The sequence below is a fragment of the Micrasema longulum genome, unplaced genomic scaffold (genome assembly GCF_059751315.1).
Source record: "Micrasema longulum isolate JH-2025_06_02 unplaced genomic scaffold, ASM5975131v1 h1tg001764l, whole genome shotgun sequence".
NCBI lineage: Eukaryota > Metazoa > Arthropoda > Insecta > Trichoptera > Brachycentridae > Micrasema > Micrasema longulum.
Window position 1 is genome coordinate 417185 of NW_028278939.1, and position 20786 is coordinate 437970.

At 32.7% G+C, this 20786-nt stretch overlaps 1 protein-coding gene across 1 annotated transcript in view; it reads left to right on the forward strand.

Moving 5' to 3' along the window:
• Nucleotides 1-8108: 8108 nt before the first annotated feature.
• Nucleotides 8109-20786, forward strand: part of FucTA (glycoprotein 3-alpha-L-fucosyltransferase A) — a 34983-nt gene continuing 22305 nt past the window's right edge. The window contains exon 1 of the mRNA XM_088237643.1: nucleotides 8109-8405. The gene's annotated coding sequence lies outside the window, so the exon portion shown is untranslated. The remainder of the gene's footprint in view (nucleotides 8406-20786) is intronic.

The following is a 20786-nucleotide window of genomic DNA, read 5'->3' on the forward strand; positions in this document are numbered from 1 at the left end:
TTGGATAGCATTATCTGTTTTCGATATGAAGGTTTATTTATATACAGTAGGTTTATAAGACAAATAATTGATTGCTGATTTATAGACATAATTATTTTGACAGTTGTAAATTGAAATACTACAAACATTGACATATAATACATAGACACGCCCGAAAGAGTAAAATATTTCAAAAAATGTGAATACGTACCCATAGTTACTAAGTACTGTTTAACCAGGGCTGCATTCAACGAGGATGCATATGCTACCAAAAATCAAAGGATACTCATTTTTAATACATAAAAAAGTTTGTGTTTTGACGTTAACAATTAACATTAGTTTTTGCTGGATCCCAATCAGGTTCTTGCCTTAAATTCCTTATAATTTCGACCCATTTTTTTTTCACTGGATTTTGGGGAATGTAAAAATAATATTATCGCCATAGAATTAAGAATAGTCCAGAAGGAGCGTAGAATCATAATTTAATACATCGGACTGTGTCCAATAATTCCCCCACTATGCTCTACTTTCGCCACGCGCATTCGTGAGGTCGCAGCGTAATGTTGCTTGGTGGGAAAAAAAAATATCATAACACAAATATAAGGTAAAAAAAAGCAATCTGTTAATTTCTCTAAAATTTTATTGTGCACGCGGAAATATTGATTGACACAACAGAGTAAATAAGTAAAGGGTCATTTAATAAGAGTAATTGAATTTATAAACTTAAAATATAAAACAAATTTTATTTTAGATAAAACGGATATTTTTATATCATGTTTAACAATGTTTGATGTTTTGAAGATAATGTCAGTCAAATGTCCACCACAGAGTTGTTTAATCCAAAATCCAAATTTCATTAGTTCTCTCATTAGATGAGCAAAGTGGGGAAAAAAATTACTACCCTGGCAACACTAACGAAATGTTCATTTTGTTTCTTCGACAATCTGACAGATGGAAAAATAATTCAATTTTTAAGTAATGCATTTGTTACATGCACATTCATTTGCTAATTACACATAAAATGTGATTGCATCCTGTTTCTTTAAGATCCTAGCAGTATTTCTACTCTTTAAAAGGACACAACACGGCATAGTTGAATTCAAATCAGGAGTTGCGTACTGGGCGACGTCTACAAAGAATCTAATGGTAAACGTAAACCTACTCATTTATGAGTAGTTGAGTCGCCTTTTGTTTGATGTGCGTATGCGGTTTCTGGACTATTCTTAATTCTATGATTAACGCATATTTATTATATTTTAAAAATATATTCTCTTCATGTACCCCCCCCAATGAGTAAAAAAAGATTCGTAATTGCGCCGCTAGGCGTAGTTTGACGTTCACAAAAATAATATTCACATTTAAATACTAATTGTTTTAAGGTTTGTTAATCACTCATAAACAAATATTTACCAATGAAAAGTGACACAATTATTTTTACAATGTTTATCCGAAAGCTTTTACACGTTCTCATGACACAAGTAGGCATTTTTGTTTCGATTCTAAACGTTACGCCTAGCGACTAAATACGCGTTGGACATGACTGAGCGTTTAGGCATGAGTTAAGAGTAATCATTTTTGAGGGCTCAGTGCATGTCTATGTATTAATATGTCAATGACTACAAATCTGTAAAATACTCCTGAAAATTTATTTATTTTATGCTTACATATTGATAATTAAATTTTAAGAATGCCAACACTTTTTGACTATATTCCGTGTGGAGAAATATTTCTACAGACGCAACTAAAGCTCTTGTAAATGCTTATGTCGTTTCGCGTCTAGATTACTGTAATGGAATATACGCAGATCTCTCAAAATATCAACTTCAATGCAGCAGCAAGGCTTATTACGGGAGTAAAAAAATATTCTCACATCTTACAACATCTTCAAGATTTGCACTGGTTGAAAAGCCCAGAGAGAATAAAATACAAGTTTTGCTGGACAGTATTCAAATCCCTTTATGAAATGGCTCCAAGATACCTATTGGACCTTTGTATTAGGGAAAATACATGTCAAAGAAAATCTACTCTTAGGTCAGCATTTGATTCAGGGAGAGGAAAACTTGTTAAAATCCGGCGCCCCCCAAACACTATATTTGGAGATTGCGCTTTTGCCGTTGCCGGCCCCTCTGCCTGGAACCAATTGCCTTCAAACTTACGAGTCATCGACAGTCCCAGTCAGTTTAGATCCCAACTAAAATCTCACTTCTTTAGATTATTTATCATACCCTCAATTTTAAATCAGAAAATATAATATGTCTCTAAGTTCAGTTAGAATGTAAGTTTAAGTATGCAATTGTAAAGCGCCCTTTTAGTGATTTTTCACAAAAAATGGCGCTATATAAATCAGTCAAATATTATTATTGTTATTATATATACTGGATACATAATAACATTCGAGATCTTGGGATACTTTTTGATAACAAACTCAAATAAACCATCACATTGACCACATTTCAAAGAAAGCGTCCAAAATCTGTGGATTTATTTTGCGAATATCTAAGCCATTCAAAAGCCCGAAAATTGCAATTACATTGTATAAATCATTTGTTCGTAGTTTGCTTGAATTTAATTATATAATATGGTCTCCTAATTATAATATTCATATAACGCGGATTGAATCGGTGCAACGGAAATTTTAAAAATCATTAATATTTAGAATAGGATCTAATACTTTCATAATCAACTATTATGTTCGTCTAGAGTACTTTTTTATCTTTAATTTAGAATTCAGAAGGATTTTGGCTGGTTTGATATTCTTGCACAAATTAATGTCTAACTGTACAGATGCCCATGATATCCTTGCTCAGATAAACCTTAATGTACCTCACCGTAACTTGCGTACCAATCCTGTCTTTGCTGTTGGAAATTATAAAACTAACATCGGATTCTTTTCCCCTCTGCCAAGGATCCTCAGAACGGTGAACGAAATCTCACTAAACGGTACTGTCGATGTGTTCCTACAGCAAGGGCAGGCATTTAAGAAGCAAGCAGTGTGTCTCTCCTGACTCGCGATGTCACACTTGCCATTTCCGCCTAGATTATGCTATATACATACATTTTGTTAATTATACACTTTGTTAATTTAAGTAGATTTAAAGAATGTTTAAATTAAGTAATACTAATTAATGCCAATCTATTAGGGCTTACTTAAGTCTGTTGATTGGCTAAAAAATAATAAAAAAACATGAAATGCGATTTCTTTTCCTTCATCGTTATCACTGATAGGTTAATTTAATGTAATTGTTACTATTTTATTTGTGCGTAGGGTAAGCGTCTATTACACCACAGTGGCCACCTTATTTCAATTTGCAATAGCTTTTTTCAAATCAAATTGTTTACAAACAAACAAAATCAACGACAAATGGCTTCAAAAAAGAAATCAAGTTTTTTGGATACATTATTTTTTATTGTTTAAACGGCAATCATCCACTAAAGCTAGATGTTTTTGCCAGAGTCAAGTTAAACGTTTAGTTACATTGGTATTATATACATCAGTTATCACGATTACAAAGTACAGTAGAACCCCAATTATCCGAACTCAGACCATCCGAATCACTGATTACCCGAAACGCTTTATTTATTTATTTATTATAAAGAAACAAACAGTCGAAATGATATAGTAACATTAAAAAAAATACACTTTAAAGACAGACCAGCAAAGTTTCTAAATAAGAATCATACATATTATTAAATTGCGTTACAACAAAAGGGTGTGTTTATGTGTATTTGTATGAGCGTAAGTGTAGATGTGGGTTTATGTGTATTAGATAGGAGTAAGTGTTCAGGTGTGTGTAAGTGTGAGCATTATTAAATAGTAAGTGGGATCGTATCGGAGCCAGTAATAATGAGTCTTAATTTATTTTAAAATAAATTAAGAGGCGTGTAAAATATATCAATAGATGAAAAAAAAGTTATACATTATAGTTAGAGCAAGAACGATAGAGGAAAGAGTGTTGTGCATATTTAATGCTTTCAGAATTTTAGAAAAAAATTTTTAGATGGAAACGTACTGCGATTCGCAAAACATTGATTCTGTCTACGCGCGCTATTGTCCTTTCCTCCGCGAATTGTCCTCCTTTACTTAACAACTGTTCGTTTTGATTGATGAGATGTGCGACTTGGCTGCCTGAGAACGGATGATCACAGTTAAACAGCTTACTTTGACTGAAATGTTCAGCAAGCAATGATTTTCATTTACAGTACAGTACGTACATACTGAACTAATGTACATCACTTGCCTTTTCATTTAATTAAAAATAAATGCATACTGCAAATAAATAATATTTTTGTAATTTCAGCATATGTTAATTTGGTTTTTCTTTTCTTTTTCTTTTCTTTTCTTGTCTTTTCTTTTCTTTTCTTTTCTTTTCTTTTCTTTTCTTTTCTTTTCGTGGTCATGTCATACCATATATATGTGCTATGAACTTTTGAATGAACTTAGGAATAGCCCACGCTTAGACGCTGTAGTCTTTGTAGGCATTTTTTTTTCAATTTATTTTAAGATGTATTTTTCCAAAGTGTATTTTTGTAATTATATTTCTACGTAAATAATATGTGTATGGAAAAATAAACAAACAAAAAATATTAAAAAAAGAATAATAATAATAATTGAAAGCTCATTTACTTTAAAATAGTTTTTTTTTCCAATTTTCAACATACATATATACATACAGTAATTGATTCTAATAGACCCCTTCTTTGGAAAAAATCCAACTATCCGAAAGGGGTCCGGTCTCAATTAATTCGGATAATAGGAATTCAACTGTATCCATCATTATAACAAACATTACAGTTTTTTTTTTTTTAATTTTTAAAGAATTAACTGACAACATTTTTGAAATAAATAAAACCATTTCGTGATTGGGATCAGAAACAAGGGTAGATATTTGAATGAGGAAGTTCAGCCCTGCGGGAAATCAGATATAAAACATGTATTTTTACGCGCGGTAAAAATTAGAGCGTTCAATTTTAGGACGAAGTTTCTTGAAAATGTAAGAAAAAAAAGGAAAATGGCTTTGAATGAAAACGAATTGCTTTAAACGACCTCACTAGTTCTTCCGAATCAACCAATGATAAGAGTGTTGTGATAGGTTTCTGTTATTCTATTATTTCATACTATGTACTACATGATTATTGTGCACTGCTGTGATTATTTCTGTAAATTATTTTTTTTGTTGTAAAAGGTTCTTTGAACCGTTGATGTATAAATGAATAAATAAATATACCATTTTTCTTCCACTCCTTTCGTGAATAATTTCTTTGCAGAAAATTACCATTTTAATACAACTTGGGTGAAATGTGAACAATTTATTGACGGGTAGTCGGAAACACTAGGAATTATTTAGTGGCAATCCAATCCAATAATAAATTATGATGTATTATAAAATGGTGGAAAGACTATTTTCAAAGCTTTTTCCGTACCCGGCTATTCGACCTTGACGGGGTTGCCATGACGCCCCGCCATCTTGAATCGTGACGTCACTCGTTTTCATTCAATGTTTAAATCTTTCTTATAGTGAAGAAGTTCCGTGCTACGGGAAATTAGATACAAAAATGTTTTCTTACGCGAGGGGAAAATCAAAGCATTAAATTGCAAAGCGAAGTTTCTTGAAAATGTATGAAAAAAAAAAATATGATTTTAATAAAAAATATCTACTTTGAACGACGCCGACGCGACGTCAGTAGTTCTTCGGAATCAACCAATGAGGAAGTTCAGCGTCTTTTTTATTTTTTATTTATTTGTTAATTGACTATTAAACTAAGCTAATTATAAATATATATATATATCGTATTATCATCGCAATGATTTTTTGAAGTATTGTATTTCTGAAATAACTCCACGTGTCACGTCAGAGGTTCTTCTCTGTCAGTTCTTACGATTGGTTCGTTTCCGGTAAGCTAACCGGATATCCTTCACAGCTCTCATATCATTGGTTGGTTTATATGAACTAGTGACGTCGTTTAAAGTAGTGCGTGTTTATTAAAATATTTTTTACTATTTTTCCGTATATTTTCTTTAATTTAATGATCTAATTTTTACCGCGTGCAAGAAAACATTTTTTGTATCCCGTAGGGCTAAAGTTTCTTATCGTTGCGATAGATTTCAGGGCTACGGGAAGTCAATTCACCAATCAGCAGAACTCATTGAAGAGAACTTGTGAAGTCACACGCGGAGAAACTTCTGTATTACAAAACTTTCAAAAAATCATGGCGCTGATAATACGATACTTTAGAACTAACTTGATAAGCATATGAATGAAAGTAAAAACATATATCTTAATGTTGGTAGACAAAAATTGAAACAACTATTTGAAATGGTTATATTGAAGTCTGTCATTTCTTCTTCTTCTCTGTCGTTCCTCAGTTCTGAGGATCGTGATCATTGGTACTCACTCCAGCCATTCCATTGACAAAGGGTCTCCACCCTTCACGGCTCTTCACCCTCTTCACAGCTCCATATAGGTTCGCCCGTGGCGTTGTTTTCGCCTGATCGATCCATCGAGCTGCAGCTCTGCCCCTGCTTCTTATGTGTCCGAAGAGCTGCAGAATATATCGGCAGCATATGGCCGATAGGGGAACTTTTACATTGAGTTCCTCCAGTATGGAGATATATGTTCTTCTGGCTGTCCATGGTATTCCCAGCGTTCGATGCCAACATCACATCTCGAAGGCATCTATTCTCTCCTGCTCACGTGTTTTATTTGTCCACGTTTCTGCGCCATTTAAGAATATTAGGAACACGAGAGTACGCACTATGAACATTTTAGTTTCCTTTGGGATCTTGCCAAATTTTAGTGAGTCGAGTCATGGCTTTTTTTGCGATTAGGATGTATCTTTTAATTTCTGATGTGCATATACTGCCCGCAGAGATGGATGAGCCTAAATAAAATAAAAATATACTAAGCACTTTTTCATGGTCTTGGAGTCTATTTGATGGTTGTAGCATATTAGCTCGGTCAACGATCATGAGCTTCGTTTTAGTTCTATTTATTTTGTACCCAAATTTGCGACTTTCTTCTGCTACCCGAGCCAATTTATCTGCCATTTCCAGCTCGTCTTTAGCAAGTAATGTGGTATCATCAGCAAATCTGAGGTAGTTGATTAGGCAACCACTAATTTTGATTCCTCTTTTCCAGCCTTCCATTCCATCGCTCTTCTCATTACGTGGTCCCCGTACAAGTCTGTCATTTACATGACTTATAATTTGACATTACCAGATCAATTATATACTACGTGATCGGATCATTTCATAAATGGTTTAATGGTTTTTTAACACACATTTTTTAAAAATGAATATATAAAAATTATATTGTTAAGTCATTTGATTTATTTTCTATCTGATATTTTTGGGCTTATGATAATTATTATGAAAAATACTGTAATCGGTTCACACAATATTTCATTACAATTAATTTTGAATTATGTATAAATAACTATATGATGGTCTTAAAATAAACAAATAAAAGTATGATAAAATAAAATAAATTTAATGAATCAGTATTTATATTCGATTAAACCAATGGGCTAAGTAGAAAAAATATAATAAAGTGATTTCAGGCGATTCCTTTTGTAAAATAAAAAATAATATGTACATTCCGCATATCAATAAAGGTTTCAGTTCGTTTACTCCTTAAATGTCAACAGACGGACGAATCAGGTAATGTGGATGTTTAAATAAGAAGGTAAATGTTAAACAATGTGCGCAAAGTGTAAAGATAAACCAGCCAATTAAAAATAGTTATTGAAAAATGAAATATTTGACTAAAGGAATCGATCCTAGGACCTCAACAAGCATGGTAAGCGAACGCTACAATTAACACACCATGAAAGAGACTTTTCTTCACATGATTTTTTTTAGAATTTTTAACTGAGACCAGCTATCGAGTCGAAAACAATTGTTCAGGACTGTATTCTTTAACCGCCTCGACACAAAACAATAAGTATAACATTCATAAAATAATCACGCCGATTACAGAAATCTGTAAATATTTTTTTTTTAAAGTAAATCTTATTCAACCTAATGCAATGTATTCATGAGAATTTGGTTTATGGGGTAGAATTTCTTTCCTTTGGGGAGGGGATTTCTTTACGCATGCGCCCTCCGCCCCGCATTCTCCTTATGGATTTTTATACCGGGATGCTGACTAACCAAATGTTCTTATGTCACACCCTCTCCATGTCCTTTGCGATTCCAGCAATGTCAATAATACTAATTCAAAGTGTAACCAAGTCTACAAAATTAAATTAAACGGTAAATAATACGTTCAAGCAATTTGTAAAAATAGTCAATTGGAAAATGGACTCGCCGAAGTGATTCTTTAGTGCTTTCTATTTTGCGGCGAATTGTGATATTTCTAAGCGTGTTATGTGTTTTAAAGTGCGCAAGAAGGATTAATTTTCTTGGAATTCTTATTGGATTTTCCAATGTAAGTATAAAAATATGCTTTAAAGTACATATCAATTAAAGGGTGCACGCCATAAACTGGCTTTTTGCATTTTTTTTAACTTTCGAGATATTAAACCATTTTTTTTCCTGAATGAGGTCAGGAAAATAAATTATTTATAACTAACAAACTGTGGCTCCTTTTTTGATAAATTGTACGAAAAAAAAATGGTGTGACCCCTAGCAAAACAACTAGTTAAGCTAGGAAGGAGATTTTAAAATTTATTCAAATCTAGAGAATATAGACGTTTTTGTTAGTTTCTTTACTGTGATTGAATATATTAGTAATAGTATATTATTTTTTACATAGGATTCACTGAATCTCTTATAAATGTAAAAAAATTAGATCTCTATAACATAATTCACCAATTAGTAAATTAAACCTAACAAACGATTAAAAATATATTTTAGATGAATGGAAAACCTATCAAAAAAATTAACGGAGTATTCCACAAATTTAGTTTTTATTCTTAAATCTGCTCTCCTGTAAAACTATATTTTTGCTAATGGACCCGTTTTTGCCGAATACAATGATTGCGGACCGTTTTCACGAAGCGAAATATTTACAAAAAAAAAACAAAATATGTTCTTTGACGAAAATGGATTCTTCTATTTATTTATTAACATCTTAAGAACTAATATATGCTTTTAGTAACATTTAAATTTTTATGACAATTTCTTAAGAACATGTTTTTTTCAAATTGATTTGAAATATTTCAATGCTTTCTATTCCTTTTATTTCTTCAGGTAACTCATTGTACAGCTTCAATCCCTTGTACAATGAGTTTTGAAACTCTGTTTTTCTCCTCTTTGGTAATCTTTTTTTTTTATCCCTAGTTTCATATGTATGACATTGCACATATATGAGGTCTATCGATTGGTAAAATAATATTTTAGCTAAACGATCAATGTGCGAATTTGCTTCGGTTCGAGTTGGATTGGATTATCATTTAATTGTATAACAATATGAAAATATGTATGATTACACAATTAAATTAATTTGTAATATATGTATCAGCGTTTTATTTTACACGGAAAATATTATAATATACCTACAAATTGAACGGTTTGAGTAGGTAGGAAGAAATTGTCAGAACATGTCAATGAGGAACTTCAGCCCCACGGGAAATTAAGAACTAAACATTTTGATAAAAACGAACTACTTTAAACGACGTCACTGGTTCATATGAATTAACCAATGGTGAGAGAGTTATGGAAGATTTCCGGTTTGCTTGCCGTGAATAGGCCAATGGGCAGAACTTATCGAGAATAAGCGGAAGAGAACCTCTGACATCACACGCGGAGATATTTCAGAAATACAAAACTTTGAAAAATCGTAACGCTTCTAGTACGATATATAAAAATTGAAAAAAATTTTTTGCTTAGTTTAATAGTCTATTAACAAATAAAAAAAAATCACTGATCTTCCTTGTTGCAATTAAACGGTTTGAGTAGGTAGGAAGAAATTTTCTTAAGCCAATATGCCCGCCCTTTTGCAAATGTATGTAAACTATATATTTATATAAAGTGTTAAAATAAATAAATAAACAAATACAATATTTCAGAAAAAACACACCTGTCCATAGGTATATGTGGACATGTTATACAGAGTGTTCTTTAAACCCTGTCACATCCGAAACCACGATAATCAGTATGGGCAAGAAGACATATTGGAACATCAAAATAAATTTTTAATTTAAAATAAAATATTAAAAAAAACAAATGGTTGCTTACTTCTGCAAGGGAGAAGCGAGGAGAGGGGAGGGGGAGTCTGATACACCGTCAACCACATGGCTATGCCCCCCTCGCTTCTCCCCTGCAGAAGTAAGCAACCATTTGTTTTTTTTAATTTCTGCGTTTTAAAAATGGTTTTAAATATGCTAATATGTATTCTTGCCCATACTGATCATCGTGGTTTCGGATGTGACAGGGTTTAAAGAACACCCTGTATAATATAACAAAAAAATATTTCACGCAGAAGTAAACTTGTATTATATTCCCAACACAAATAAACTCTTTCGTACATGCCTATCGCACAATATGTTGCCATACCGTTTTTGTGGAAAATTGGGAAAGCTTGGATCTATATTGTTGATTTCCAGTACATGAGTTAGGATGTAGAATTTCTATAAAAAGTATTTTTGTTTTTGTTAAAACCCCAGTAGACATTACAATATTTGAGTTTGTCCAAATGTTTGCAGACAAAAGACTGGATTTCACTCCCTCGGGAGTCATTACGATTAACAAATTACAACAGGGATGGAGAATACCTTAAATAAGGGAATATGAAAGTCAAGGCATTTACAGGGCTTATGACCAGTCATTGGCTGGTTTAAGTGGCCACTTTACACACTGTGTAACATTCACCATTTTACCTATGTTCGAACATCCATATTTCTTCAATTCTTCCATTTGTTGATTTTAGTGAAGTTAAAGAGCTGAAACCTTTATTGTTGTGAAGAGATTTATCTGACTGAATTATTTCACATGAAATTGAGAGTTGCTTAGTTGAGATATATATAGTACCATTAAGCGTGTTGTCCAGATTTTTATTGAAATTTATGTTGTCTGTAGTATACATGCTTCCACTTTCTATTTTGTTGTATCCCAACTCGAAACAGGGCTCTTGGCCTCATAGAGTTAGGGATACGTTATATATATTTGTAATATGTATCTTTATAATAGAATAAATAAAATAAAATTGAAGGATAAAATGACATTAATAAATAATGTACGCATTTTGTAATAGTTTTTTATGGTAAAGTTCGTATATTCATGACAATAGGGTTGACCGAATTTCGATCCGCAATCGCATTACTACAAATTTGCAATCTGTCAAAATCGTTATATTTATGCTTCCGTCTATTAGGCGGTTTAAAAAAAAAACAAAGGAAAAATTCTTGAATCGCACATAGTCTCGCTTGAAATACAGAACAGAAATGATCTAGTTTAATCTTTCTGGCAGCTATTTCTCTCACGTCGTCGTAGGGTGCAAATGCTAAACCTATTTTGCCATTTAAGAAACTGCATCAGTGAAGATCCTCAATTCATTCCATGACAGGCAGAACTTTGTAATTAAAACCAAAGTCCATCCGGTAACACTCCGCGGGAGTGAGAAAAAGTTTCAGTTTCTTTGATAGAACCTGTCAGTTGGCAAGTCTTGCAGAGTGAGACTTCTTGACCTTATAGGTCTTTCCAAGTTCCTTGATTCAAAGGTTGAGCGGCATGAAGTCTCTAAGAATAAACACCAAAGAGATCGTTCGTAACTCTTACAAAACCTGGCCAGACAATTTGACGTTAAATAGTCCAATTTCTTTTTATTATATTTTTTATTGACCGTGTCTATCCACATACTAGAAGCATACGTGTAATCGGAGCCTCAACTGTTTATCCTCAAAGAATCATAAAAATTTGAATAAAACCTTATTGGAATAAAAACATAAAATAATAATTTTCTATATCTAGACAATATTGAAACGGGTTGTGGTCTACTCACGGATCAGAGGTCCTTGGTTCGAACCCCACTCCTACCTGAACTTGATAACCATTTTCTATAAGTAAATTATTTACTCTCGACTCGTTATATATGACCGTTGTAAACGACCTCAAAATTAAAATATTTGTGTTAATCGTAAGAATGCAAATATCTCTTTTAAAAAAATGCGTTTTGTGGCTCCGTTATTTTTAAAATATGGAAGTTTTATTCTTTAGTATGCACAATTTAACATATAAATGAATGAAGTCAATGCAGTACTCGTATGTTGAATGTACATACGTCTATGAAATACCTACATTATTACAATAGCGGTATTCTTATCTACCGCAAAACGACCGATCCTTTTACTAGTTTACCAGGGTTGGATGAAGATATTTAGAAGAAGTACAAAATATCTGCGAAAATGATAATGGTGTATTTATATTAAAGCATTAAGTAATTTTTTTTAAGGGAGAAAACCCACCTCCAAACTCAGCTTTTATAGAGTCCTGGGGGACGTCAGCCACGCCATTTTAACGAATGAACTTTTTACATATTTGTTTTACCATTTGACTGAAGTAATTATAAAATATACACGATTTCTCTACCCTAGTCTCTCTTAATGCCCGTCACAACTGTATTGAAAAAAAAAACAATATTTTTCAATAGAGCATTATAAATATAAAATTTACAAAGTTATCAAACATTAGCATTAAGTATAGCGACCGACCAAAGTTTCGCTCTCGAATTCAGCCTGAAAAAGATTTTCGGTGTCAGACAATTTACGGCCGAAACCAAAACTAACCACGGCCGAAACTACAGTCGATTGCAATGTATTCTTCTTCTTCGCGTGTCATGTCGGGTCCCCCCGACGTTGACGACCACTTGGGAGAAAGCTTCGCTATCCTGAACAGTGCGAAACAGCTCCTCCACAGTTCTAATCCTGGTCCATGCTCGGATGTTTCGAAGCCAGGAAAGCTGTTTTCTTCCGACACCTCTAGGTCCCTCGATCTCCCCCTTCATTTATTTATTTATTTATATATATATAAGATACATTTCACAAAAAAATAATAACGTATCCTAACTCTATGAGGCATTGAGATCTACTGATTCATTTGTTGACTTACCGTAAACCGAAAATCTATCACAACTTTCTTATCCTTAGTTGATTCGAAAGAAATAGTGACGCTATGCAAAGTAGTTCGTTTTTATTCATCATCACCATTCTCTTTCCGCACCTAATGGTGCACGTGGCACTGCATTGGTACATCAATCGCAGCGTATCTTAATCATTTTTGTTACATGAATGTAAGATGATCAGTGTTATACGCTTCAGGTAGCAGTCCAGAGACTATGAAATATTCTGGTAAGAAAACACATTTCCAAATAAAAATTTCATATTAACCATGCCGGGAATCGAACCCGAGACCTCTCGCATGGTAGGCAAACGCGCTGACCATCACACCACGAGGCCGAAACCTTTTTTATTATTATTTTTTTCATACATTTTCAAGAAACTACACCTTACAATTTAATGCTCTAATTTTTACCGAGCGTAAAAATACATTTGTTATATCCGATTTCCAGTAGAGCTGAACATTCTCTTTGATGTAATAAATGTTTATTTACACGCGATAAAAATTAGAGCATTTGATTGTACGGCGAAGTTTTTCAAAAATGTATGAAAAAAAAGTACTGTCTCAAGTTCTTCCGAATCAACCAATGATAGAGTGTTGTGGGATATTTCCGGTTTCCGGGAAGCCACCTTACCACTCAAGATAACTCACCGACTATGACTAGTGACGTCACAGGCGGAGTAATTTCAAAATTACAAAGATTTAAAAATCATAGCGACGATACTATGAAAAGATAACATGAAAATTTGGCTTTGTTTGATAGTTTATTAACAAATAAAAAATAAATAAAAATCAAACCGCTGAACTTCCTTATCCAGCTGAAATTTTCACGGATCTGTTTACATTTTCAAAATGGGTTGAAATGGGTTCATCATTTTTTCATAAAACACATTTTGTCAATTTAAATGTAAACGCAACCATTATTTAACTGGTTTTCAAGTTCATATAAAATATTTTTTTATTCTAACAAATCGAGAAGACAAACCTTTTTAAAGGTAAAGTCTTGATTTCACATGAAAATACCAACTGCTTTCTCTAAGACACAAACAAGCCTGAGACCCACTTTTTTAGTGATTTTCACACATTATTTATTTACTTTTTTCTGTTTTTTTTTTTAGTTTTGATTTAGTTGTGTTCGTTTTGTTATTGAATACTAAATACTTGTTTTACTATAATTTTAATCATTTTTCACTTAATAATTATAATTTGTATAAATTACATTAAATTTTAGTTATGCGTCGACCGGTTTTGAGATTACTACATCATCTTCAGGATTTATACTAACTTTAAATCACTAGCGTTACTATTTATATTGATACTAAAATATAGTCAGAAAAGAACCGAAGAATTAAAAAAAGAGATAAAAAAGATGCTATTAATCATAGCGAGAATAATTTTAGAAGAGGAATCGAAGTTAACTCATTTTATGTTTTGGGAAATTTTTTATTACAGCTCTAATTATTTTTAATTTTGATGAAGTAGTAACTTCAAAACCGTTAGACGTATAACTAAAAATTAATGTGGTTTATCCAAACTTATAACCAAATAAATGTAAAATGTCATACTACAAAGTTAAAAATGTTTGATATTTATTGATTTATTTTATTTCACTTTTTCATTCAAAATTATACTCGTATTTATTAAAGCTTTTTAGGCTGTGCCCGTGTAAATAAAAAAATAATTAAAAATCCATATAAAATAAATTAATGATTTGTTTATCTAAAACCAACGAATCACCACGCCATTTCCCCGTGTGGGTAAACAGAAAGGATAGAACGCCACATCTCGCATACAGACGTCGCTTCCTCTTTATTGACTTTTGTGAATTAAAAGAGCTGAAACCTTTTTTGATGTTGATGAGATTCATCTGGCTGAATGACAAAAGTCAAGAGTGAAAGTACATTCCTCCACATAACCGAAACCGTTTTGAAGACCGTGGGTCTTTCTATCGGTTTTTCTCAAACAAAAAGCCATGTTTTTTTGTCAATAAACGAGTTACTCTTTTAAAATCTACAATCTTCCTTAATCTCTTCTCCTTTCCTCTTTCCTGTTTTTTCCTTTTCCCATTGATTAATAGTTTTGATTTAAGGTAATTTATAAACGAATAAGTTTATTTCTATTTTTGTGTATCTTTAGCTTTTTAATCTTTATATGTATGTCTGTAACTTGAATTATAATAAAAAACTATTATTTTATTGGTTGGTTGAAAGAAATTGCCATTTGGCAATAAGCCCGCTAATGTATAAATAACATTATGCACAAAAAGTTTAGTAAAAATATATTTTTATTTATCAATATTTTTATTGAATTTAACTCTAGAAACCATTTTGAAGACCGTGGGTTTTCTATCAGTTTTTCTCAAACAAAAAGCCATGTTTTTTTTGTCAATAAACGAGTTAGTCTTTTAAAATGTACAATTTTATTTACCGATATTTTTATTAAATTTAACTATACTGCTTTTACTGTTTCTTTCACTGTGAGTTTGGCAAATTATATTGGGGGCCTTCGTCGGATATGGTCATTCATCCACATGACCATATTGTAAACACGAATGGTAGCAAAAACTGTATTTACTTGTATCTAATAGCCTATGTCCATTATAATAACAAAAGTTAACAGATGGAAGAGTTAAGGAAATGTGGATGTTTAAACATAGGCAGAATGGTGAATGTCACACAGTGTTAAACCAGCCAATGACAGGTCACAAGTCTTGTAAATGCCTAGGCTTTCAAATTCTCTTCTCAAAAACGTTTTCCCTCTATTGCAACAAATTTAGATCTTAATGTTATTTAATTTTTACAACCGACACCGATTCGGTACTGGCCTTTTCATTCCACAAAAATGTCGTGCATTCTTAATTTTAATATCTTGTACAAGTATGTAAACAAATAATACTTCACAGAACTAACGTTTCCTTCGCATGTCATAACTATATTATTGTGAGTGTCTACTTGTACCCAGTTTAAATTTCTTATTAAGAAGGTTTTTTTGCACAAAGAGTTGTTAACAGTGTGGTAGAACATAAAATAATATCTTTACCTCAGAGCGTAAAATGCGGGAGTCAACTTTTTGCCATTTTGAAGTTAAAAATTGATAAATTATCACAATAAGCTATTTTTACGTGAATAAAACCAGAAGTCCACTTTCGTCTTATAAATGGTTTTTATAGTTAAGATAAAAATCTGAAGTCCACTTTGTTTTAACGAAAAATGTGTATGTTTTAATGTTGTCCCAGATGCATTTTTTTTAAATGTACTCTTATTATCAAAATAATCATTGTTTTACATTCAAATTATCTCATTCGGTTCAAAAGGTTTTGAAAATCGCAATCAAAAAATCTCGTTTCTTGAACATTTCATTCATTGTGACTCCCGTGGATTGTCTTTCAAGGTACAGATATTTTGGATAATTATTTTTTTAAGTACGAACCGTTACACTTTTTATTAAAAAAATACATAAAAAATATTTAAATCTATTCTAAATCAGTAAAATCCGTGTGTGAGATAGAACCAGGACCATGGACGTGTATTTTCGACTCGATGGCTACTCTCAGGTAAAAATCCTAAAACACGATATCGAGTGTAGATTACCGTATTTTGCGGACCGTAGACGTACTTTTTTACTTTGAAATTTCAACCAAAAATTGAGGTGCGTCTTATGGTCCGATGAGTCTTATCGTCCGCAAAATACAGTAATCCACTTTGCAGTTCAGTGGTTGGAGCATTTGCCTACCATGTTTGAAGTTCGAGTTTTATTTTTTAACCTTTCCTAGCCGACCTAGCCTGAGCGTTAAAAAAACGGCGAGTTGCTGAGGAGGTACCAGGAATACTTCAACTAAAATGCTTTAAATACGACTTTAAAAAAGTTTTAAGTTTTCTGCGAAAGTCATACATTTTTGATGGTATATGACATCGCGCTCCTTTTGCTGCTACACGTTGAATAACACAGATCTAAAGTCACGCAACCCGTTAGCGGGTAGGTGAAAGGGGGAATGTACGTAAAATTGTAAAAATGAAGCATTTTAGGGTACAAAGTTTTATTTCCTTTGTAATAAGTGGTAGTGCTGTGGACTCCAGATCCGAGATTCGAACCCCACTCTACACTGTCTCCCATAATGGCCCCGAAATGGAATAAAAATGCACTTAAAAACCTAATGTATCAGATGATTTCAATAAGAAGAAGGAAAATATTGGTAATTATACCATTTTTTGCAGAAAAAGTTTTACGATGTGAATTATATTTCCAATAAAACTAATCTTTATATACAAAAAGGAATATTCGTATGTGTGTCCTCGATAGGCTGAATATCTACTGGACTGAATTATGTGCGGTTTTAAGCGAAATATAGATCCTGGCCACGAGCATATTTATAGCTATTAAAATCTTCAATTTATAAAGTAGAAAAAAAATTAGGAGCGTAAATGTTCTTTTTTATCCATCACCAGGGTTGCATTCGACGAGAATGCATACAATAAAAAAATGGGAAGATGTGATTTTTTAGTGAGTAAATAAGTTTGTTTTTGAATGTCTACAACAACATTTGTTTTTTATGGATCCCAGTCAGATGATTTCCTTAAATTCCTTATAATTTCCACTTATTTATGTATTTTTACTGGATGTTTGAAAATAGTATCAATTGACATTCGATACGTTTTTGAAAACCGCATTTTAAAAACAGTGCACCCCTGTTGGTGAGAAAAACAATGTTTGATATCGAACTTTCGATTGTGTTCATTCAGTCTATAAATGAGCATGTACTGAAATCTAGCAATAGCAAAGCATTTCCGGGTTCAGCTCGTATATTATAAATACTCGATGAATAAATTCATAGATTCTTACAAAAACTTGACTAACGTACCCAACTATTCAAATATGCGTATTTTTTAAATATTGATTTATAATAGACAATAAGATAATGAAATAAAATATATCTTTTGTGATCTTTGTTTGATTGATTCAATGACGTATATATTATTTTATAGTCACGTTTCAAGTGCCTAAAACATGGTATTCTTTTTATTTATTAATAAAACATATAAGGTAGTAACATAATTTGCGTCTGTTTTTTCCTGATTTATTAATGAGCACCAAAATGAAAACAAAATGGTGAAGATAACTTCATTCGAAAGAAAAATTTCTGCTCTATAATGTATCGTGTTTAGGACTTACATTCGAGACTCGACACTCGAGACGCTAGTATCGAAATTTCGAGACCAGCAGTATGATTCTACACGCTCTCTAAGAGTAGACAACACGTCGCTAGCAAGTAATTTACATACTCATTAAAAAATAAAACCATGACAATATCATATAATAAAGAAAATGAAAGTAGAACTTTACAATCTAATTATAGCGCAGGCAACACTAAGAATCCAAAGCGAAAAACACACTCGCCGGCCAGAGGTGATATTTCAAACGCTCTCGCGGCCGTAGAAAAAGCTTGTATCTCGCGTATTTACATACAAAATACGCGAGATAAAAGTGTTTTTTACGGCTGCGAAAGCGGTTCAGAATAGCACCGCAGGTCAAACGAGCAGAACTGCTCGAATGTACCTTTGCTGAAGCTGCACAAAATAATGATATACTCTCTTAGCGTCCGGAGCATGATGGCTGCTGGTGGCCATCCGACTTCACCCTTAACTCGTTGGTTAAAGAAGATTTTTCTGTTAGTTATTTTAGCTAGGCTATTTTGATCTGTTTGGTGATATAGGGATAGTTTGTTGATACGTTTAGTAAAATAAATAAAAACAACTTTGTTTTTAACCACTTTTTTTTCACCAGCCAATGACAGGTCATAAGGCTTGTGGATGCCTGGACTTCTATATTCCCTTCTCTAAAATTTTCTTCATCTCTGTTGCATTGTGTTAAAAAATAAGTGGTTAAAAACAGAGTAGTTTTTATTTATAATGTAAAACCACAACGTTAGTGCTTCAAATATAAAATTTATACTGGACATGTTTAGTATTAATTATAATTAAAAGTATGCTATGATGTGATTTGTTAACTACATGCACTTTTTTGTTATATCGTTACGTAGTATCGAATTGACTCGAAATCGCGAAAAGTCTCAAAATTTCGAAACTTGGTCTCGTCTTGAGACTCAAATTTGTGTAGACTGTTTGCTTTTACATTACATGTATTATTTTATTTGCCTTTAAAATGGAATGTCAAGTAGACGAAAGTGAGCATTTTTGACATCTTCTGTTCGCTTTCAATCTAGAAAATAAAGCTACCAATGCTGCTCGCGATATTGGCGTAGTGTACGGTGAAGATTTTATGAATTATCATTGAGATATAATATATAGAGATATTACTCCATACACAAATCCGAGCTAAAAAGTCGTCCTCAAAGGACAGGGATTGACCAGCGGAGATAGCAAATATCGTCACGTCGACTTTGACAAGCAAAACAAGTAGTACAGTAAAAAGCACGGACTTTTTACATCGGTCTACTGTAAGTTATATTTAGTAAGTCGCTCCCTTCCGCATACGCGTCACCTTTGTTTGTCAATTCGCTTTACGCCCAACTAACTGAGACATGACATTAAAGTACGTATAAATAAATTTTTGACATTAAAATAGCTATTCTAAACATTACTTGCCGGTGAAAGGTTATACCATCGCTTTTCAGATCGATTTGTGCAGTATCTTAGCGTACATATAGGCATTTTACTAATTTCGAGGAGAAAAGTAGCTGGCGATCACTCGCAACAGACTAAAGTCCGTTCTATAAAACATAGACCAATTGGCCGCAGGTTGAGGGAACATATTTCGAATGCTTTTGTTTACTCTAGTAATATACCTCGATGTGAATTATTGACTAATTTACATTGACATAATATATTATACCTCAGTGCTAATTTGTTGTTTTTTTTGTGTCTCTTGTTCTCTTCATTTGGACAAAACGGACACAATTTATGTTGACACGTAATATATAACATGTCATACTCTCAGGATTGAAATTTATTTCAACAGAGAGGGAAAATATTTTTGAGAAATATGGAAATCTAGGCATTCACAGGTCTTATCACCTGTTATCTAGTTCAGGATTAATAAATATTATTATTAATGAAATGTGTAACAATGTTACAATTTAACAACAATATATTATATATTTCCCTACATTAAATTATATTTTATAATTTTATATCACTAAGGACTTATCATATACTATATCTGTATTACTAAGGTGTTATCTATTGATGTGTTAATTGGGTGATAAAAAAACACATGGTAAGTAACCTAAATCGTGCCACATTGCAGAATTTCCGACATGATTATTAAATATTATAAATACAATTTTACTCGAATATAATCTGTAGTGTTTTTTTGTGGTTGTGTATCTTGTTCTCTTCGTTTGTAAAAAACGGACGCAGCAAACTCCGGTGACAACTGTCGTCAAGCGGAGGCGATACGGTTGGCTAGGCCATATACTGCGGATGCCTCCTGAGAGCCTTAACCACGCTTAGCATCAGGTTCTCGACGTTCTGGACGTCCACTGCTGACTGTTTGTCGGCAGTTTATGTCAGAACATCGGGACGAGAACCTGACATGGAAGGACGCAAAGGAGTTAACAGCCGATAGTGATGCATGGAGGCTCTTTGTAGATACCAAATGTTCCAACTAGGGAGCGGACATGGAATGATGATAATGATGATATAATTGATAATGCCCATATAGTTAAATAAAGAGAAAAATGACATTCACACTATGAATTCATTGTATCACGTAATTGGATGCGTGGTCGGTTTTT